Consider the following 8,908-nt stretch of genomic DNA (forward strand, 5'->3'; position numbering starts at 1 on the left):
TGTGTTTTTCAATGGGATAGGTTTAAAGTCAATACAACACATCAGGTATCCACTTCCTGTCAGAAAATGTCTCAGGGTTTTGCCTGCCAAATGAGTTCTGTTATACTCACAGACACCATTCAAACAGTTTTGGAAACTTTAGAGTGTTTTCTATCCATATATAATAAGTATATGCATATTCTAGTTACTGGGTAGGATTAGTAACCAGATTAAATCGGGTACATTTTTTTTATCCAGACGTGCAAATGCTGCCCCCTAGACCCAACAGGTTAACTAATGTGCCTAAATAACCCTGATATAAATAAGTCAACTTTGCATAAAAAACACTGCTATTTGATATAACGTTAAAGAGCAGCAGATCTATTAACCAGGCCTGTTTGACCTCCCCACTAGACAGCAGCAGATCTATTACCCAGGCCTGTTTGACCTTCCCACTAGAGTCCATCAGATCTATTACCCAAGCCTGTTTGACCTTCCCACTAGAGCCCAACAGACCTATTACCCAGGCCTGTTTGACCTCCCCACTAGAGAGCAGCAGATCTATTACCCAGGCCTGTTTGACCTTCCCACTAGAGTCCATCAGATCTATTACCCAGGCCTGTTTGACCTTCCCACTAGAGTCCATCAGATCTATTACCCAGGCCTGTTTGACCTCCCCACTAGAGCCCAACAGACCTATTACCCAGGCCTGTTTGACCTCCCCACTAGACAGCAGCAGATCTATTACCCAGGCCTGTTTGACCTCCCCACTAGACAGCAGCAGATCTATTACCCAGGCCTGTTTGACCTCCCCACTAGAGAGCATCAGATATTACCCAGGCCTGTTTGACCTCCCCACTAGACAGCAGCAGATCTATTACCCAGGCCTGTTTGACCTCCCCACTAGAGAGCATCAGATATATTACCCAGGCCTGTTCGACCTCCCCACTAGAGAGCAGCAGACCTCACAATCATGTCACTATCATGTGTCAGGCTGTTTGTGAGCCAGTGTATGGGAGTAAGTGATGGAGTATGCAGAATGGAAATAAGTGTCTCTCTGTGTGTGTACCCATGTGCTGTTATTTTTGTGTAAGTAGGTACACATTGGTATGAGTGAGACTGATCATGCATGTGCATGTCTCTGTTTGTTTGCTGTTGGTGTGTAGACCTGTGTGTTGGTGTGTAGGCGTGTGTGTGTCAAGCATGTTCCAAGGTTGTACGTTTTGATTAAAGTGTAAATCTGCAGTTCAAACAATAACAAAGTGGTCACTCAACTTCTGAGGGGTATCCTACGAAGCAGGTTTGAGGAGTTAGTGAGGTACCCTCCCCTTCATTTCAGGAAGACAACTGATTAAATATTGTATTAATGACATTTCTAATCTCAGTAATTTAATCTGATTACTTTCGTTACTTTTGGATCACTTTCCCTTTAAGAGGCATTAGAAGAAGACAAACAGGATCCTTCAAAGGCATGTAGTTTGTCATCATATTGGTCTCTTACCTGTGGTCAGACTCGCTCAGTTGGAATAAATGTAAACTTTTTCAATGCTGAATTGAATGTCATTAACAAAACAAAAAGGTGTAAGTCATTTTTTTCACAAACATCCTTTCAGAATTTAAAAATAATCAAACAAGTAATCATCTTGCTTTATAAAAGTATCTGTAATCTGATTACACTATTTTTGTTGTTAATGTCACTAATTATAGTTACCTGTTTTATAATCAGATTACATGTAATCAGTTACTCCCCAACCCTGTACAGAAGAGAACATGAACATGACTCATGTGGACTGTTTGACCAAGCATCTGTAATGATCTGTAGGGCTTTGTAACATTTCCTTTGTTATTTATCTAAATAAAATAATGTGTGCATTTGTACGAATGTGTGTATACCTGAATGTGTGTGTCTGTGTGTGCATGCATATGTGCATCACCAGTCATGAGGACCAGTCAATGAGTCAAACCTTGCTGGCCATTACAATGTACTTTTGCTCTTTTGTTTTGCAGCAGTTTTGCTGGCATGTTGTGCACGCCCACGCTTGACAAGTAGTGAGCCGGTTTACAGAGGTTTAGATCGTAGGCGTAGGCTGTGGCGGGCCATCTCTGCATTTTGGACAGACCTCTTAGCTGTTTACTCACTACAGGTCTGTGTGGGTAACCACAAGATGCACAGCTATGTTATGGCTGTGAGAGACTTTGACAAACAAGCTAATTATAGCTAACCTGATAATTTGAGAGTTATAGGGCCAGCTTCACGGACATATAATAAAGCTTGGTGTGAGTCTTGTTCTCACTTAGTAAATCTCTAACTTTTACCCTCAACAAGTCCTGATCTAATGTAAGTCTAATGTTTTTACTTGAAGGCATACTTTTACAGAGAGTTAGTCAAAGTCCTCTAGGAGTACATCTAAAACATATTGTTAATGCAGTGTTTAATGCAAACATATGAAAAACTGGTCATGAGGTACCTATACATACCTGTTTGCTGATGTGTCTGACATTGGCATGACATGGCTTACACTCAAGATGTGCTTTTCAACTGATATCTGCAGTGTGCTTGGCCTACATATGGAAACATTAATACAGGGAGGCTGTTACAGAAACACTGAACACTGAAAAAACCAGCCCCACTCAGCTTCAGCTGAGGGAGTGTGATTGGGTTAATCAGTAACTCTCTGACATTCACCACCTCATTGTGACCTATTTTCAGACAGAGCTGTTTCTATGACAAAACTCTGTTCCAAAGCGCCAGTCCTTTGTGTGTCATGAATTGCACCATATTCCCTACTGTATATGGTGCACTACTTTTGAGAAGGACCATAGGGCTCAGGTCAAAAGTCAGAGCACTATATAGGGAATAGGGTGCCATTTGATACATCTGTTTTTAAATGGGCTAAAAGCACACTGGCAGATGAAGTAACTGGGTAGACACATTGAAATTACCCCATAGTCTATTTACAAAATGAGTATCTTGAGCATAGGCTACGTTATTAACACCATCTCTTCAATTATTTTTAACATACCCTCGTAAAACTGACTATCCTCCTGTTGGAATGTGCTAAACATTGAACATTGAGATAATAAATGAATGATAGGAAATGAAAGAGACTGGGTTATGTTAGAAGTTAATGGTTCTCAGAAGAAAGAAGAAGGCTTTGGAATGTGTTTGATGGAGGAGAGGAGAATGATGTGTTGATACAGGGGAGACAGATGGACATCTGTGTATTAGATGAAAGAGGGGTTGAGGTCAGGAGGTGAGGACAGATTCTCTTAAGAGAGTAATAAATGTTTGGAAACCTGTTACCCTCTTTATTAGCTTCCTGTAGAGCCATAAAATATAAGGATTGGAGAGAAAGAGGAGTGTCTTAAGTAGGATGCATATAAACTGTGATGTCTGAAATGTTTAGCTGTCTGTTTTCAGCTGTACAGAACCTTTGGGGAAAGATTAAACTTCGTTAAAGCTTCTATAGTGTCCGTGCGTTATTTACTCTGAAAAATAAGAACCTAACACTACCGATCCTTGACATTGGCGATGTCATTTACAAAATAGCCTCCAACACTCTACTCAGCAAATTGGATGCAGTCTATCACAGTGCCATCTGTTTTGTCACCAAAACCCCATATACTACCCACCACTGCGACCTGTATGCTTTCATTGCCTGGCCCTCACTTCATACTCGTCGCCAAACCCACTGGCTCCAGGTCATCTATAAGTCTTTGCTAGGTAAAGCCCTGCCTTATCTCAGCTCACTGGTCACCATAGCAGCACCCGCCCGTAGCACGCGCTCCAGCAGGTATATTTCACTGGTCACCCCCAAAGCCAATTCCTGCTTTGGTCGTCTTTCCTTCCAGTTCTCTGCTGCCAATGACTGGAACTAACTGCAAAAATCACTGAAGCTGTAGACTCATATCTCCCTCACTAACTTTAAGCACCAGCTGTCAGAGCAGCTCACAGATCACTGCACCTGCACTTAGCCCATCTGTAAATAGCACATCCAACTACCTCATCCCCATACTGTTATTTATTTATTTTGCTCCTTTGCACACCAGTATCTCTACTTGCACATTCATCTTCTGCACATCTATCACTCCAGTGTTTAATTGCTATATTGTAATTACCTCGCTACTATGGCCTATTTATTGCCTTACCTCCCTTATCTTACCTCATTTGCACACACTGTATATAGACTTTTTCTATTGTGTTATAGACTGTATGTTTGTTTATTCCATGTGTAACTGTGTTGTTGTTTGTTTCGCACTGCTTTGCTTTATCTTGGCCAGGTTGCAGTTGTAAATGAGAACTTGTTCTCAACTAGCCTACCTGGTTAAATAAAGGTGAAAATAAACAACAGCAAAAAATATTGGATAGTCTTATAACATATGGCATTCTTGATGTCTTCAATTATTTCTGGATTATGGTTCATCTTCATGTTGAAAAGATTGAAGCACAGAGAGCAGAGGCTTTTTAGATGATCATGGTGATATTGATGATGATGAGGATCATGATAATGATGATGCTGATGATGCTGATGATATTGAAGATGGTGATGATAATGATGATGATATTGAAGATATTGATGATGATGATAATGATAATGATGATGGTGATGCTATTCATGATGATTATAATGATGATGATGATGAAGATTATATTCATGATGACGATGATGATGATGAACTAACACAGAATATGCTGTGTAAGAGAATGTAATTTTCTGAAATCAAGTCATTATTGCAAACACAGTTAAAGACACTCATAGTTTATGCTAATATACCTAAATCCAATGACATGGTGACATTTGTTGTTGATTTCACATTGAATTCACAGTTAGTTGACAGCTCAACCAAATGTAAATCCAAACTACTCGTTGAACTGACCCAGTGGGTGAACCTGAATGTCTTTGTTGAGCCCCAATAACCCCCCAATACGTTCCAAAAGTCTTGCTGCTACTTTGTAGAATGTGAATGATATGCAGTTGTGTTTTGCCAAATGCAAACACACAAGCACAGTCAACATCATGTGGAGCTCTCAACAAAATAGAAATCCAGCAAATGATATATAATAGCACATAATTGTTGTTTGTTAGCTGGACTCAAACTCATGTCAGAATGTCTCTATGATATTTTCCACCAACAGTGCACTTGGTGTGAGAGCAGGTCTGTTACAGCAAGAAAGAGTAGCCTCTGTAGAATTCACACCTCTAACACCAAAACCACACTGATGTTCAAGTTTCCAGGCATTATTGTTTGTCTCTGGACATGTTTTGTGTTTGTTGGTTTCATTGCGGATGGCTAAAAGACCGCAGTGGAAAATGTTACAGCCCTCTCGTTCTGGAAGCCCTCCCTCCTTATTCAAGCCAAACACAGATGGAACCTCTTGGTCTTATTCCCCTGAATGTGACCCCCTCACCCTTTTCGCCATATCCACTGATGTAGCTACTTCTCCCCATTATGAATAACAACTTCACTATAACTCTATACGCTTGCTGTTATTCTCAAACAATAGGATATATTTGACTTCAAGGTATTGGCTGAAGGGGGAGTTTCAGGGATATGTGAAAGTGCCCTTAGAATGCAGTATGAGTTTTTAGTCATTTGAGTTGCATGCGCAAAGGGCAATATGCATGAAGAATATGGTTAGCTGGATTCATTTGTACCTTTGTTTTCAAGTTTCAAATTATTTGAACTTTGAGGGGTCAAGTCTCTCACTACTTTTCCAGCCGCTTGCTAAAACAGAATGAAAGATTTGCTAATTTTATTAAAGGCATATTTGATTATTTCATTGTTTAATAAGATACAAGTGAACACTAACAATATCAATTAAATTGGTTGCATAAACCATGACCAATAGACTACAGCATTTTAGCAGTATGAATAGATTAAAATTGAGAGGGAACATCAACGTGGTTCATAAATGTAAGCATCACCACTATGACCTATGGCGCCAAAGAACATGGCTGACATTTTACATTCTCTCAACCAAATGTGCTATTTTCTTAGTTTTTTTGCATTTTGCGTAATTTATTTATTTATTTATTTATTTTGTACATAATGTTGCTGGAAGAAAGGTTTTCCTTTAACGAGTCCGACGAGAAGGATATACTGCTTTCACTGGAACAGGCCCAGATCCCCGTCATTTGCTTGAAGAAAAGACGCAGGAAAAGGGGCCACAGATCGGGTAGCCTTCTGAGAATACATAGGCGAGCGAGTAAACTCCCTCTGCCATCCGTTCTTCTTGCTAACGTGCAATCATTGGAAAATAAAATTGATGACCTACGATTAAGATTATCCTACCAACGGGACATTAAAAACTGTAATATCTTATGTTTCACCGAGACGTGGCTGAACGATGATATGGACAATATAGAGCTAGCGGGATTTTCCATGCACCGGCAGAACAGAGACACTACCTCTGGTAAGACGAGGGGTGGGGTGTGTCTCTATTTGTCAATAACAGGTGGTGTGCAATTGTCACGCCCTGACCTTAGAGAGATGTTTTATTTCCTATAATTTGGTTAGGTCAGGGTGTGATATGGGGTGGGCAATCTAGGTTGTTGTATTTCTATGTTCCATTCTATGTTTTCTATTTCTTTGTGTTGAGCCGAGTGTGGTTCCTAATCAGAGGCAGCTGTCTATCATTGTTTCTGATTAGGAATCATACTTAGGCAGCCCTTTTTCCCTCCTTCAGTGTAAGCCTGCAGAATGTGATGTTCGTTTTTTCTTTGTTAGTTATTTTGTTTGAGTGTTCTGAGTTCCAATAAATATAAATATGAACACGTACCACGCTGCACCTTGTTCTACTCCTTTTGACAAATGTCACAGCAATGTCTAATATTAAAGAAGTCTCGAGGTATTGCTTGCCTGAGGTAGAGTACTTTATGATAAGCTGTAGACCACACTATCTACCAAGAGAGTTTTCATCTATATTATTCATAGCCGTCTATTTACCACCATAGAATGAATATTGCAATAAGGCCGCTTTCAACCAACTCTATAAGGCCATAAGCAAAGAAGAAAATGCTCACCCAGAAGTGACACTCCTAGTGGCCTGTGGACTTTAACGCAGGCAAACTTAAATCAGTTTTTCCACATTTTTACCAGAGGTAAAAAAAATCATAGACCACCTTTACTCCACACACAGAGAAGCATACAAAACTCTCCCATGCCCTTCATTTGGCAAATCTGACCATAATTCTATCCTCCTGATTCCTGCTTACAAGCAAAAACTAAAGCAGGATGTACCAGTGACTCGCTCAATACGGAAGTGGTCAGATGACACGGATGCTACACTACAGGACTATTTTGCTAGCACAGTCTGGAATATGTTCCTGGGATTCATCCAAAGGCATTGAGGAGTACACCACCTCAGTCATCGGCTTAATCAATAAGTGCATTGACGACGTCGTCCCCACAGTGACTATATGTACATATCCCAACCAGAAGCCATGGATTACAGGCAACATCCACATCGAGCTAAAGGCTAGAGCTGCCGCTTCAAGGAGCTGCCGCTTCAAGGAGCGGGAGACTAATCCGGACGCTTATAAAAAATCCCGCTATGCCCTCAGACGAACCATCAAACAAGCAATGCATCAATACAGGATTAAGATTGAATCCTACTACACCGGCTCTGACGCTCGTCATATGTAGCAGGGCTTCAAAACTATTACGGACTACAAAGGGATACCCAGACGCGAGCTGCCCAGTGAAGCGAACCTACCAGACGAGCTAAATGCCTTTTATGCTCGCTTCGAGGCAAGCAGCGCTGAAGTATGCATGAGAGCACCAGCTGTTCTAGATGACTGTGTGATAACGCTCTCGGTAGCCGATGTGAACAAAACCTTTAAACAGGTCAACAATCACAAAGCTGCTGGGCCAGACGGATTACATGGACGTGTACTCATAGCATGCACGGACCAACTGTCAAGTGTCTCCGTTGACATTTTAAACCTCTCCCTGACCGAGTCTGTAATACCTACATGTTTCAAGCAGACCACCATAGTCCCTGTTCCCAAGGAAGCGAAGGTAACCTGCCTAAATGATTACTGCTCCGTGGCACTAACGTCGGTAACCATGAAGTGCTTTTAATCACTGGTCATGGCTTACATCAACAGCATCCTCCCGGACACCCTAGACCCATTCCAATTTGCATACCGCCCCAACAGATCCACAGATGACGCAGTCTTAATCGCACTCCACACTGCCCTTTACCACCTGGACAAAAGGAACACCTATGTTAGAATGCTGTTAACTGACTACAGTTCAGCGTTCAACACCATAGTGCCCACAAAGCTCATCACTAAGCTAGTGACTCTGGGACTAAACATCTCCCTCTGCAACTGGATCCTCTACTTCCTGACGGGCTGCCCCCAGGTTGTAAGAGTAGGCAACAACACGTCTGCCACGCTGATCCTTAACACTGGGGCCCCTCAGGGGTGTGTACTTAGTCCCCTCCTGTACTCCCTGTTCACCCACGACTGTGTGGCCAAACACGACTCCAACACCATCATTTAGTTTGCAGATGACACAACAGTGGTAGGCCTGATCACCGACAATGATGAGATGGCCTATAGGGAGGAGGTCAGAGACCTGGCAGTGTGGTGCCAGGACAACAACCTCTCCCTCAATGTGAGCAAGACAAAGGAGCTGATCGTGGACTGCAGGAAAAGGCGGGCCAAACAAGCCCCCATCGACGGGGCTGTAGTGGAGCAGGTCGAGAGTTGTCCACATCACCAATGAACTATCATGGTCCAAACATACCAAGACAGTCGTGAAGAGGTCACAACAAAAACTTTACCCCCTCAGGAGACTGAAAAGATTTGGCAATGGTCCCCAGATCCTCAAAACGCTCTACAGCTGCACCATCGAGAGCATCCTGACCGGTTGCATCACCGCCTGGTATGCAACTGCTCGGTATCTGACCGTAAGGCGC

The sequence above is a fragment of the Salmo salar genome, chromosome 05, assembly GCF_965601325.2.
Source record: "Salmo salar chromosome 05, fSalSal1, whole genome shotgun sequence".
In the NCBI taxonomy this organism is placed as follows: Eukaryota; Metazoa; Chordata; class Actinopteri; order Salmoniformes; family Salmonidae; genus Salmo; species Salmo salar.